Source organism: Setaria viridis, chromosome 1 (genome assembly GCF_005286985.2).
Source record: "Setaria viridis chromosome 1, Setaria_viridis_v4.0, whole genome shotgun sequence".
NCBI classification, from domain to species: Eukaryota; Viridiplantae; Streptophyta; class Magnoliopsida; order Poales; family Poaceae; genus Setaria; species Setaria viridis.
Genome location: NC_048263.2, coordinates 14,454,700 through 14,470,314, shown reverse-complemented (window position 1 = coordinate 14,470,314; position 15,615 = coordinate 14,454,700).

The following is a 15,615-nucleotide window of genomic DNA, read 5'->3' as shown; positions in this document are numbered from 1 at the left end:
CGCAGAACAGCTGTACTCGCCGAAACTAGCTGCTACGCGGTTCTTATGATTCTAATTCTCTATGCGTGATTCTCTGAGAGATTATATCTGACGGAGGTAGTTATGTGCAGCGATTCTCTTTATTCCTAGCATAAACTTTTAAAATTAGTACTTTTTCCAACTTCCAGCTTCTTAGTTCATTTCAGAGAATCAATTCACAAACATTCCAACAGGTCCACACTCGTATAATGACATAAGCGCACATACGCAACAACGAAATCATACAATTTTTAAAATACTAAATTGGTGCACTGTCACCACGCATCGACAGGCTGAAACTATTGATCCAAATGATACAAATAAAATTATCTCAGCTACATGAAAGTGTCACAACGCGCAGATGGCAATACATCGGACACAGACATGGTAACGAAGAGATCACGAATATGGTCACGTAGATGGATATAGCATAATTTTATTTCAGCATACCTACGGTAGCACCTGCTGAATTCAGTAGAGAAGGAGCTCTGCCAAATTAAACGCTCCCTATATCCAACCGAGATGAGCTCGATTCCTGAAAAAAAACACAGCGGGCGCACCGCGCCGGCCCGGACGAGAGCCCGCAGGCCGCAGCCGAGGCGAGCGCATTGTGGCCCCGGCTAGTGCCTGCAGCCCCAGGCGAGGGATGACAGGTGCCGTCGGGCGGTTGCTCCGGCGGTCCACACACGCCGGCTGCTCAGTCCGTGCCACCCGCCAGCCCACGCCGAGCGCTTGACCGGCCACACGCGCCGCAGCTCTGCAGGTGGCTAGGTACTTGGGTAGAGCCGCTCCGATTAGCCCGCGCCGCCTAGCTTCTTGTTGGCCGCCCAACCCGCGCCTAGCTGCTCTGCCTTGACCATGTCGCCGACCGACCCGCGTGACGACGCGTTGCTCCGCCCGTCACCGAGCTTCCGAGTCCTGACGCCACGCAGAACTCCGCGCTTTCATCCAGCACCGAGCACTACACGTCGAGCACCAACATCCCTCGGCCCACTTCACTGCGTGGGGCTCTACCTAGCACCTCCTGCCACCAATCCGCGCTGCTACCGCCGAGCGGAGCTGGACCTCACGTCATCACCGCGCCCATGCCATGCGCTTTCGCTCAGTGTGGGCAAGGACGGGATCGTCCCAGCAGTGCCCTGCGCGGAGGATGGCTCGAGCGGCGCCACCTTTCTACGGCTGAGATCAGCCATGCGGACCAAAGTGACCGTGGCCCAGAGCGGTGGGGGCTGCTGCGGCAGCTCTCGAGCGCAGACGACGACGGACTGCACCTCGGTACGCGGACAGCCGTAGCTCCAAGCCTCCAACACACGAGGTGACACTAGGGGCCGTTTGGTGGGGTTCCGGGAGCGGTTCCTCGAGCGGCTTCTCCCGAAGTCCTGCCAAAGAACGTGCTCCGGGCGAAACGGCTTCGGCTCCAGCGGTGGAGCCCCACGAATCCCGCTGAGAGGAGCCCTTTCGGGGAGGCAGAGCAAAAAAAAAAGTTCCCGCTGCTCCTCCTCGGCCATTTCCTACCATACCCTCGGGGGAGGGCCCGTAGGCGGTGGAGCCGGCAGCAAACAGGCATGGTGACGGGGAGCTAGGCGGTGGGGAGCTCGCCGGTAGTGGGGCGAGGCGGCACGGCAACGGGCAGCGACGGGTAGCTGGGCGGCGCGCGTGGTAGGCTGGCAGCGGAAGCCCAGAGGAGCCAGAGCAAAAGGATAAGGCAGATGGAGAACGTGGAGAAAAAAGAAAAGGAGAAGGCAAAAAAAAAAGAAAAAAGAAAAGGTGAAGGCAAAAAAAAAGAAAAGGAAAAGGAAAGGGTATTATGGGTATTGCATCTTATCTGATCATTTTAAACTACACGGAAGAGCCGTTTTGCCAAACAGTTTTTCAAAAGAAAGCCCAGAGGAGCTAGAGTCGGAGAAGTTACTCCACCAAAGAAAAGAAACTAAAGCTGGAGCTGTTTTCAAAAGAGACGGAGCTCTGCCAAACTATCTAGATCCGGCAAACTCGGCCATCCTATCCCTCTGTTGCCGCGGCAGAGCAAATACACGAGTCAAATTCCGAGGGAGTACGCAGAGCACGCCTCTCCACCTAGTCTATGTTGTTGTTGGGCCTACATGCTTTCCGTTACGGGCCCTAGATGCTCCATGCATATATTCAGTAATGTTTGAGCCCAACAGAATTCTAACACCATGTTGTGACTTGTGAGGCCAGCATAATAATGCTTTGAATCCCGTCTGAAAAATTGAACTACAATTGTATGGTACTGGTATCATTTTTTGTTTGCGAAACAGAGGTGGATTTTATTAAATCATGCTCTAGTTACAATATGCATTAACAAGGCGTGCAATAATCTCTGGAGTTTGCTGTAGCCACACTGGTATCATTGACTGATGCGTCTCACAAATTTTTCATAATTATTCAGGTTTATTTGTTTATAATAAAAGATGATTTACTACATGACGTTCCAAGCCGTATGCGTTAAATAAGCATATGTGAAAACTTTGAAAAAGATGAAAAGACAACCTATATTTCAGGTGCCACAATAGATTATCTAGTGATTGCTAAATTTCGTTTCTTTATTATTGCTAAACTGAACTCAATTTAACGAGTCACCGTAATAAAATGTAATCTACTTTGGAATAAAAAGAAAAATATAAATTAAAGCTTGAAAACTCAAAGCCTGTCCCATGGAAAAAAAAACCCTCAAAAGCCTATCTTCTCACGGAGGGAGGGAGGGAGAGATGCAGAACCTATAAGCATACTTACTTTAATAGTGATACTGTCAAATATTGGAAGCATACCTACAAATGCTCTAGTTTTCACAGCCTAATCCGCATCCCATAAAAGATTCCCACAATTTACTATGCATATAAATAATATTGGAAAAAATTAGCAAAAGACAAGATTAAATAATCTTCGCTGCATCATCGGCAAAGAAACAAAAAACCGCTGAAGCAGAGAAGCCACGAACGCTACTGAAGAATACTGTACTGCCTTCACTAGAAATATAAGCCTTAGCATCGGATACATTTGACTTGATACTAATATTAGTATTAGTACTGGGTCCAAATTTAGAGGTCCTCGAAGGTCTTTTATATTGAGTCATAACACCACCCGGTACTAAAGGGTCACTTTTAGTACCGAGTGGTGTTATGACCCGATACTAAAAATTCTCTCCATGGGTACTGTGTATGTGAGATGGTAAGGGAGGCTCGCGCGAGGCTTGAGGTCATGAGTTCGAATTTCACAGACCGCGTACGTGCATATTACACGTGAAAATCGCGTGACTTGTGACGATGCATGGCGGTCAACAAAAATTTTTCTTTATTTTTTGGCGAAAAACATACCAGTTGGTGCCAATACTAGTACAAACCTTTAGTACCGGTTATTTGACCCGGTACTAAAAGAACCTCTTTAATATCGACATAGTACAACCGGTACTAAAGGGGTTGAGCACTCGTACTAAAGGCCGATTCCCCAGCAGCATCGTGGCATCAAAGATCGGAGTCCATAAGCGGTTCAAGACTAGAAATGCAAGAAATCCGAGAACTCTAGTCTAGGCCGCAGTTAGAGCCATGCTCTAGGGACAAAGATCAACGATGAAGGCCGTGCTCCTTGTGCAACTATGAAAGGAGATGCCACAGCGCAAAACAAAGGCATTGGAGGAGTTCACATAGCACCAGAAGCAGAAAGCCTAGGCCACCTAACGCTTAGCAGTAGTATACCACTTGTAAATTAGCTCAGCGCTAGTGTAATATAAGCTGTTTTGAGATAATCTTCCCCTTTCCTTCTCCAAGTGTTTGGGGTTCCCGAAAGGGAAAGTCATATGTAAACTTGTTTGTATTAATGTAATGTCCTTTTAATATCCCTATGCTGCTAGTTCGATTTTTCAGTACAAGTTTCTATGCTAGGGACCCGTATAGGGGACACCTATTTAGTAGTTCTCGTTTATGCAATTTCTAGCGATCAGACACCTATTCAGTAGTTCTCGTTTATGCAATTTCTAGCGATCGCACATAATTCTTTGGCCACAGAGAAGTGTTCCTTAGGTGAAATTGCCTCGGGAGATAATAGAATTACTTAGGTTACTTAGTCGCGTTAGTAGATATCCATGGAAAGGGGCTACTCTTTAGTACAATCTTACGATGAATACAGAGAATACCAAGTAGAATTTCACAACCATAAAGTTAACCAACAGTCGCTTTGTTATCACAAACCTTAAAGGTCATGTGATGAAGCAAATACAAATAATCAATTTTAATCATATAAAACAAAATCATCTATAATCATAAAAAGGCAAAAGAAATTCTATACACAATCTCTTACAAGCTGCACATTCTAATTTGAATATTATAAGCATACAAGCCAATGACCCCAATCCGAATATTTTAAATGAATCCCTTAATAACATAAAAACGATTCGATGGATTACTCTATTTTTGATAATTTTTTTACCTCATATTTGCAGGACCAAATTATGAACGATTTAACTCTATTTTTGACAATTTTTTTACCTTATATTTGCAAGGATCAAATTATGAACTATTTAACTCTATTTTTCCTCTACCCTCATACTGATCAAGTTCTGAAACATAACACACAAACTATCAAAAATATTTAGCTCAAATAATGGATGTATAAATAAAAATCTCTCCATTCTTCCTCATTCTAAAAGTCACAAATTTCTCTATCTATAAAGAATAAAACATAGCATACTGACTATGAAAGAAAGTGAAGGATATGGATACCCATAGGTCTCTACTCACCGGGATATTGGCCGGACCTGACAAGTGGGCCCGTCCCACTAGGACGTGCGGGCCAAGAACATGAAGTTGCTTGGAGTACACGTCAAGGCAATAAGACAGTCCAAATCTGCCCGGATACCATGGAACGCATATTGCAGTCCGACTCAGATTACTTTCCATGTAACTACCGAGTAGATTAGATTCAAACTGACTTATAACCCTAGGTCGTCAGCCTATATAAGACGGCCAAGGGAGCCCCCCGAGGGTATCTTATCTCATACCGGCAATACAATCCACCACTATACATGACGTAGGGTATTACTCTTTGGAGGCCCGAACCTGTCTAAAACCCCTGTGTCCCTCGTGTTCTCGTGATCACCTTTGAGTTCTTGGTTTCGCAATCACCCTCACCTACAAATCAACCACTTGGGTAACCCCCCGGTGGACTACCGGGCTACTAAATCCGACAATTGGCGTGCCAGGTAGGGGTGGTTGCGAGATTCTCTTAGCAACCTCGATGGCATTCCGTCCCGATGTTATTTTTTCCTAGAGCATGAAGGACTTCCTCACCAACCTGATCCAGATTCGCTTCGAGACCATGCCAGCGGATTCCGATCCGACCGCTTCTCTCATCGACTTGGAGTCTTTCATTGACTCGGCGTCCACCACCAGCTCAGCTTCTGTCGGATCTACCCCAACAGGACAAGTTCTCCACCCAAGGATCGTCAAGCCACTTACCCAGCAAGTCGACGGACTCTCTCTCTCCGAGAAGGTTCCAGATCTACTCGCTGTTGCCAGCCCACCCATACCCTCCGACCCGATCGTGGGGCTAGATCGCATCAGCAACACCATTGCTAAGTGTATAGATTTGTCTGAGGTGACTCTACGCTCAACAAGGTCGGCGTAGGGTCCGTCCCATGTCCCCTTCGGTCTGCGAAACTCGACCGCCGAGTACTCCGCTAAGCTTGACCAGGTTTTCTAGATCCAATCTGGTGACCCTCCCGAACCCGTCCAGTTTTTGACTATGGCGAATTCTAGGTGCTTTGCATCGTCCTGACGACAAATCCCTATGGAATCGACGATGAGAGCAACTCCTTCACACCTGATCACGAAGCTTTCATGGTCTCCACTGATGAGCCACCCCGTGATGGTGAAACAAAATTTCAAGAAGAAGGCCATAACACTAGGAATCAGAACTACGCAGCATGGCACCAACTGGAGCAAGCCAACGCCCAGCAGCAACCCATTGCTAACGCGGATGCAGCAGGCGACCAACGCCAACAGCCGCACAATGACCGCGACAATGCCAAACAAGGTGGTTCTCGGGACAGACGCAGGCGCCCTATACGTATCCTCAATCTACTAGCCGACCTCGAGCAGGCCGGCCACAACGTCTTCGCTACACCCCAGGCTAACCTGGGGGCTGCCGTCACTGACCTAGAAAATCTTCCAGATTCGGACCAAATCCGACAAATCTAGGCGCGACTCCAAGTCACCAACACCAAGATGGAGGAGCAGATCAATAATTGGCCCACACATTCTCGGTCCATAGCTACCCGACACTCTCAAAGCTGATCCGGGCATAGCAGACCCGATCACCGATGAGGCGACCGCGCGGGAGGTCGGATGGAGCCAATCCAGAAGTGGTTGATCAGAGCGCCAACCCACCTGCCAACAACAACGCCTACCGTCCTGTCAATGACAACGTCAACAACGGCCGTCAGCATGACGACAACAACAACCGCCGCTGCGGCAAGAGAGGCGATGATGAGGATTGTGGTCGACCAGGACGGCAACGTGATCTCTGTGATGAGTTGCGCGACCTCCGTCAGCACCGCGATATCCACGCCAACCTCAACAACCGCCACCACGAGCGTGAAGAAGCCGAGCTCTACCGCTGCGCCGAGTATGATAGCGACTATGGCACTCCTTTGCCCAACCACAATGCCGAGTGCGAGGACTGCCGTCGCCAAGAAGATGGGATGCGCCGTCGCGCTGACTACAACTACATGTATGGCGCCCTTGAAGACACCTACATTCCACCTCGGCACGACTACCGTAGTCGCCCCGGGGCTCCGTCCGTCCAGTACTACCTCGATGACGATGATGATGACATGGCAATTGATGGCTTCGCCGCCTTCACTCCACGCCTTAGGGCTGTTGATTGGCTGGCCACATTCAAGCCGGCCATCAATGAAAAGTATGATGGTCGCTCTAACCCCACCATGTAGCTCAAGACATACAGCACCGCGGTGAAAGCCGCCAACGGCACCTACGACCAGATGACCGCCTACTTCCCAGTGGTGATGGGTCCTACTCCGCTCCTGTAGCTGGAGAATCTCCCCCAGAATAGCATCGATAGTTGGGGTCAGCTCGCCAGAGCTTTCACCCAAAACTACCAGGCTACCTATAACAGGCCCGTAATGTGGAGAAACTCGGCCAAGTCCACTAGAGGATAGGCGAAACCATCTGGAAGTACGCCAACCGCTTTTTGGGAACTGCAATAGGTTGGCTGGTGTTGAAGACTATGACATCATTATCTACTTCCATTCCAGCCTGATGAAACGCACAATGTTCTGCAAGGTGTACGAGGCTGCCCCCAAGATGGTTGAGCACATGATGGAAGTTGTCAACAAGCAAGCAGACAACGAAGAGGTGGCGAAAGTTTAGTTCCAGAATGTCAAGCACCATCCGGGCGACGACTATGGCTAGGTGATCCATAACGAACCCCAGGCACGTTTAGAGTCTGAACTTTGAAAAAGGGCACAAGAGGTCCTCGCTGCTGAGACTGATCCTGTTAGGCCGACGACCTTCAACTAGGAAGAATTCGATGAAACCATTAGCGCTCCATGCCCCTTCCACAAGGACGCACGTCACACTCTTCAGGATTGCTCAGTCCTGAAGAAAGAGGTCGGCGCCCCGATGGAGTACAAGCGGCCTCACTGCACCGACTACCGCCCGACCACCTTCAACCGGAAGAATTCAATGAAATCGTTAGCGCTCCGTGCCCCTTCCACAAGGATGCACGTCACACTCTTCAGGATTGCACAGTCCTGAAGAAAGAGGTCAGCACCCCGGTGGAGTACAAGCGGCCTCGCTGCACCGACTACCGCCAGGATGACAACAGGCATGACTACCGATGCCGTGATGACTGCAACGACCGCGACGATCGCCACCGCGATGGCCACTATAACGACGACCGCGACCGCTGTTGTGACAACCACGATGATCGCAACAACCGCGACAACCGCAGGCGCGATGACCGCAACGACTAGAACCAAGAGGAGCACCACAATCAACCACATCAAGATGTCCAACAGTCCAGTGCCTACCAGAATGGAGATTTCCAGCGACCGGAGCACCAAGTCAATATCATCGTGGGCAGTTGCAATGCTTTTTGCAGCAACCACCAGCAGAAGCTGCGCCAGCAAGAGGTGCACTTTATCTCCGTGCAGCTAGGCTAGTATCTGCGCTGGTCAGAGCAATCTATAACCTTCTCCATGCAAGATTACTAGGTCCACATCCTAGATCCCGGGTCCTACCCGCTAGTGGTTTGCCCGATCATAGACCGGGCACTACTCCCCAAGGTGTTGATTGATGGTGGTAGCGGCTTCAACATCCTCTTCACCAAGACCTTGAAGCGCATAGACTTCAACTTCGAGCGACTCCAGCCCTGTGAAGAGCCCTTCTACGGCATCGTCCCCAGCAAAGGGTCCTACCCGATTGGCCGAGTTGTTTTGCTGGTCACCTTTGGCACACAAGCCAACTACCACACGGAGCACCTCACATTTGAGGTAGCAAACTTGACAACTTCCTACCATGCTATCCTTGGTAGGCCCATGCTGGTGAGGTTCATGGCAATTGCGCACCACACCTATGTTGTCCTCAAGATGCTGGCCCCAAATGGAATCCTCTTCGTCTACTGTGATGTAAAGACGTCATACAGATGCGACACCAAGGCAGTTCAGTTCGCAGAAGCCCTGGAGTTATCAGCTAAGGCCACAACCCTGGTAGCCGAGGCCTAGAAAATGAGCAAGGACCAGCTAACGATCCCTGAGATAGAGCCGACGCCCACGGCACTGCAACCTCACCCTAGGGTCAAGAAGATCTGCCTCGGCCTAGAAGACCCAACCAAGATGGCCCTCAAAGGGGCCGACCTATCAGAGAAATAGGAACTCGTGCTCACCAGTTTCCTTTGGGAAAACTCGAACATATTCGTGTGGAAGCCATCCGATATTCCCGGTGTCCCTAGGAAGCTGGCTGAGCACTCCTTGGACTTGAACAAGACTGCACGGCCGGTCAAGCAAAAACTTCATCGCTTCACCCAAGATTGTAAGGAGGCCATTAGGGTAGAATTAAATAAGCTCCTAGCCACCGGATTCATCCGTGAATGTAAGCATCCCGACTGGTTAGCAAACCCGGTCCTTGTAAGAAAGAAAACCGGTGAACGGAGAATGTGCATTGATTACACCGACCTAAACAAGCACTGCCCTAAGGACCCCTTCCCTCTTCCGCGCATCGACCAAATCGTCAACTCTATGGCAGGGAGCATCCTGCTCTGCTTCCTCGACTGCTACTCAGGGTATCACCAGATTGCCCTTGATGTTGCCGACCAAGATAAGATGGCGTTTATAACGCCCTTCGGCATCTAATGCTACAACACCGTGACCTTTGGGCTGAAAAACGCCAGCGCCACCTACAAGAAGACAATCCAGGGTTGCCTCATGACACAACTACACAAGAACGTCGAGACCTACATCGATGATGTGGTTGTTAACACAAAGAATGAGGAAAGCTTCATAGCCGACCATGTGGAGACCTTCAACAGCCTTCGAGCTTACCGCTGGAAATTCAACCCCGGCATGTGTGTCTTCGTTGTCCCATCTGGAAAGCTCCTGGGCTTCATGGTCAGCTAGCGAGGCATCGAGGCCAACCTAGCCAAGGTGGATGCGATCCGAAACATGGTGAGACCATCAAACAAGAAGGACATCATGAAGCTTACTAGCATGATGGCGGCCCTTAGCCACTTCATCAGCAAACTTGGAGAAAAAGGTCCGACCTTCTTCAAGCTCCTCAAAAAGGCGGACAAATTTGAGTGGGACGACGAGACCATCAAGGCACTTGAAGAGCTCAAGACCTTCCTCAGCACTCCTCCCGTCATGACAGCCCCGGCCGACCAAGAAACTATGTACCTCTACATTTCTGCAACGACGCATGTTGTCAGCACCGTGCTAGTTGTGGAGCGCCAAGAGCTCGGCCATGCTCACATGGTGCAATGCCCAATGTATTATGTAAGCGAAGTCCTCAGCGACTCCAAGACCCGCTACACGCAGGTTCAGAAATTGCTCTACGCAGTTCTGTTCTCCTCAAGAAAGTTGTGCCACTACTTTCAGGTGCACAAGATTCGGGTGGTGTCATCATACCCCATTGGCGAAATCCTCCACAACAGAGACGTCAACAGCCGAGTTGTCAAGTGGTCTATGGAGCTCAGCAAGTTTGACCTTGATTTCTGCCTGCGTCATGTGATCAACTCATGGATCCTGGCTGACTTCGTGGTTGAGTGGACGGATATCCAGAAGCTGCTCAAGTATGTGCTCCAGATCTACTTTAAGGCCACCAATAATGGCACCGAGTACGAAGCCCTCATCCATGGCTTACGCATCGTTGTTTCTCTAGGAATCAAACGCATCCTTGCTTATGGCAACTCCAAGGTTGTCATCGAGCAAGTCAATAAAAACTAGGATTGCACCAAGGAATCCATGGACGCTTACTGCGCGGAAATCTGCAAGCTTGAAGCCTACTTTGACGGTCTTGAGTTCCATCATGTCCCTAGGGAACACAACGTCGCCGCCGATATCCTGTCCAAGCTCGGTTCCAAATGCGCGCAGGTTCTGGCCAGCGTATTCCTACAAGATCTTTGGAAACCTTCCATCAAAATCTTGGACCTGGACCAGGTCAACGACGCTGGCACTCGGGCTCTAGCCGACTCAAAACCCATTGATGTCATGATGATTGAGGCAAAAGAAGACTGGCGCGCCCCGTTCATAGCCTTGAACACCAACTAGATGGCGCCAGAAGATAAGATACAGCATGCAAAATTAGCTCGGCGCAGCGCAAACTACGTCGTCATCGGCAAGGAGTTCTATAGGAAAGCTGCATCTACAGGGATCTTGATGAAGTGCATTCTATGTAGCAAGGGCATTGAACTCCTGCATGAAATCCACTCGAGAACATGCGGCAACCACATCGCCTCAGAGAATTTGGTCGGGAAAGCTTTCCGCTCAAGTTTCTACTGGCCAACAGCAGTAGCCGATACAAAGGACCTCGTCCAAAGGTACAAGGGGTGTTAGTTCTTCTCCAAGCAGCAGCACCTTCCGACTCAGGCCCTGCGCACCATCCCACCATCCTAGCCTTTCGCATGCTGGGGGCTGGACATAGTCGAACCCTTCAAAACCGCTCTGAGCGGCTACACACATATCTTCGTGGCAGTCGATAAATTCATCAAGTGGATCGAGGTCAAAGCTGTCACTAGCATTGAGTCAGCTAGAGCCGCTCAGTTTGTGGAGGAAATAATGCAACGCTTTGGAGTTCCTAACAGGATCATTACTGACCTTGGCGCGCAATTCACAAGCTCTGAGTTTTGGGATTTCTGCCAAGACAACCTCATCGACGTGTACTACTCCTTAGTAGCGCACCCACGCTGCAACAGTCAGGTTGAACGTGCAAACGGGATGGTCCTCTAGTCCCTCAAGTCGCGCATCTTCAATGACGCATCCAAATACGCTACCAAGTGGCTACGCGAGCTACCCCTTGTCATCTGGGGCCTGCGAACACAGAAGAGTTGGGCTATCGGCTACACCCCTTTCTTCATGGTGTACGGCTCAGAGGCCGTCCTGCCATCCGACGTGGCCTTTGGTGCCCCGTGCATACAATACTATGAGGAGCGAGAGGCTATAAAAAAGTTAGCAGGTCGACATCGACAGCCTTGAAGAGCATCGTGTGGTAGCCCTAATCTAGCACGCATGCAATGAGCAGCAGATATGGCGCTACCACGATCGAAATATCAGAGAACGCGAGCAACATCACAAGCTATATGTATGTGTGTGTGTGTGTATATATATATATATATATATATATATATATATATATATATATATATATATATATATATATATATATATATATATATATATATATGAACAATAAGTAATGAGCTCGTGTATGTAAAGAGCAAACCACCGAGAAGATGATGACACGTTTGACATGGTGATTTTTCTCCCGAGGTTCACTTGGTTGCCACCAAACTAGTCCCCGTTATGTCAACTCACTCACTTGGAGGTTCATGCGCTAATAGGCATCACCCGCCTAGCCTACACCGGGCGCCGCACAACCAACACAAGATGAGGGCACTCTATGACACGCTTTACTAGAGTTGCTCTTTGCGATCCCCACGGGGCGAGCACAATACCCCTCACAAAGCCTTCTCTAGAACCACACACAATCTTCTTGCGTGCTTCAACGGAGTCACAAGCCACCAAGCCATCTAGGAGGTGGCAAACTCCAAGAATAACAAGCACCACCAGCTTGCAACACGAACACCTAGTGCCACTTGATGCTATCTCACAAAGCCATGCACTAGAATCATACTCACTCACAATCGATTCGCACTCTTGCAAGCACATGTGAGTTAGAGGGCTCCCAAGTCAAACACAACCAAGGGCAACACATCCCCAAGGTGCTCAACCTTCCCCAAGGGCTGGCCACCCCACTATATATAGAGGGAGGGGACAAACTAGCTGTTTTCCACTTTTTCATGAGCTGTAACGGCTCTCCCGGATAGTCCGGGGTCCATTCCCGAATAGTCCACCATTCTACGAAACTAGCCATTAGGTTCAAACACGAGCAAACTGGGGACTGGCGGATCATCCATCTCACAAGGGGCGGACCGTCCGCAGTTCAAGCCCCAAAGGCTACTGCAGCATTTAGTGCATGTCAGAACTGACCGTTACAGAAGGTGGCAGACCGTCCGCCCTTATAGGTCCGGACCGTCTGCCCCATGCGGACTATTTGCAGAAAACAATTGCGGACCGTCCGCCTTTGACAATTCTTTTCTCAGCCCAAAAACACATCTCTGTCTAGATATAGCTGACCGCCAGCCACCTAGGGCTGGATCGTCCGCCCTTATACAGTTAGAGCTATTTTCCAACACCTTTTTCTTCTCATCTTTTTCACTTTCTCAAACTAAGTTAGTCCATATGCAAGCAATGCAATTGTTTGAGCAAAGTGGCACTATAGAACCATCTAGCAAATGAAATTCTTGATAGTACAACTATCAAGCCTATTAACCCAGTCAATTTACATCCGCTAAGCACCTCTTGACCGTTTCTTCAACCCCTTTGCAAATGTGTCAACTCCACAAGTGTACCACCTTATGTGTAAGTGAGTTAGCATTTTCACAAACATTTTTCAAAGGGTTTTCACTCTCTTCACCACGCCACTTGATCCTAGCAACATCGCAATGTTAGATCGCTCAAGTGGCACTAGATGACCAATATGCAAACAAGTTTGCCCCTCTTGATAGTACGGTCATCTATCCTAAACCCAGTCATAAACTTCTCTACACACCTATGACCAGTGAAATGAAATGCCCTACAAATATACCTTTGCCTTGCGCATTCCATTTCATCTCCTCAAATGTTGATGCAACATATGCACCAACCATATCACAAATGATATGATCCACTTCATATCATCACGTGACCTTATTGGTTCATTGATCTTGACCTCACTTGCTCTTCACTGTTGCATCGGTCCATTGGTGCCAAGTCTTTGCTCAAGCATCCTGCCACGCGGTCCAGCGCTTCAAAGCCTCTGACTTGCCCTCCACACTTGCAACCGGTCCATCAAGCCAAGTCTTTGTCTTGATCTTCTCCACCTAGTCACATGACTCCATGTCATGTCTCATATGCAATGAGCTCCTTCATCACATAATCACTTGTGGACTAATCACCTGTGTACTTCACTTAAACACATATTAGTCCACCTAGGTTGTCACTCAATTACCAAAACTAAACAAGGACCTTTCATCCGACTTCTTCAATAACCCGCTCGCTCACAAGCTCGAGGGCTTCCCCCAGGCGCCGACCTCTGGGTCATGCCTTTCTTCCTCCCCCTCTCGAGGCTATACGACTAACTCATGTGGTCGGCGTCCTAGCTAGCGAAACCTAGACAACCTCGCGTTCACCCCTTCTACAAGCTCGAGATCCGATCCCAGCAGGACGCTGGTCAGGTGAGGCTAGGTGCTTAGCAGTTACAGGCCTCAGCTACATGCTGTCTTGTCGTATACACCAAGGGAGGGATGGAGTTTGTCTTCATCACATATAATTAAGAACATTGCATTCAACATTTCATCAAAGAGTTTGATACATCTTAAATGTTTTCCCTATAGGTCCAGGTTATTTACAATGGTCTTGGCCGCATCATGGTAGTGCTCAGCCACCTAAGGAGGTCACCATTTCCAGGAGGTCACTGGGATATACATAAACAATTTTGACTTGTCTTTGAATACAAGGAATGGTTTCCCTATTTTTGCTACAGTGGTAGAGGCCAACTATGTGGCAAAAAAGCAGGACCTCTTTTATGCATACAAATTAACCGATGAGGATAAGGCAGAGATTGAGAAGTTGTCAAATGATCCAAGGATTGGGGAAAGGGTTCGTTACTCAAGATGTTAAGCAGTAAAAGTCCTAGGCTCCTAATTTAGTTACATTAAGGATGGCATACTACCATATCAACTTTAAAATAGCTGAATATAAAAAATTTCAGTATATTGCCACACTGCCAATAATATGCATGCATTGAATGGGAGTTCCATCTTTATGCAAGACAAAATGTATGCAGAGTAATTTGAGCATCATGCCTGATGTCCAAACAACAAGACCTTGTACAATTCAACACTGGAAACAGACTAGTCTATAGGAACTACCAGGAACTCATCACTCTTCAGAAGAGCCCGAGAATTGTTCCTGTTTTTGCTACAGTGAAAAGTCAAAGGCACTACACAACATATAATAGCTCATCTTCTCTGGGAAAAAAGAGAGGAAATTCATAGATCATCTCTGAATTTGATGAATCCAAAACCTATGCATGCATTTATCCCCTCCTAATTACCTGAATTTTACGCCGATGGTTCCAGGGGCAGCATCCCAGGCAGCTTCTAGGGGCGGCGTCGCAGGTGGCTTCCAGGGGAGGTGAAGCCGGCCGCTTCCAGGGGCAGCGCCATCGGCTTGCAGGGGCAGTGGCGCAGGCGGGAGCATGCAGGGGCGAAGTCGGCGAGGGCTCATAGCGGTGGCGACGCCGGGGAATACCAGGGGTGGCACCAGCGGGAGCTTGCAGGGGCAACGCCTGGGGCTTCCAGGGCGGCGGCGGTGGGGGGACATCGTCAAAAAGAAAAGCTTGGAATAGACGCGTTTGGGATAGGCCAGGATAGATTGCCAATTTTGGGATGGGGTGCCTGGGCGGGTTTTGTTTATTCAAAATAAATTTTATTTAGATGTTTAACAGGTATACATTACTAGCTCAATGGTAAGCTTGTAAGACTCTCACAATGGAGCTGCAGTTCAATTCCTAGGAGCCACGATTTTTTCCTTTTTTCTTTTTTTTTTAAATTCTGCTGTACACTTTATTCCTGATTTTTTTTATTTACCAACCAATGTTTCTAATACTTTTTTGGCATAATTAAGTTGCAGTGCAATTATTCCTTGTATCATATACCCCTTTTTCTTAAATTCTATTGTACACTTTATTCATGGTTTTTTATTTATCAACCAACGTTTCTAATACTTTTTTGCCATAATTAAGTTGC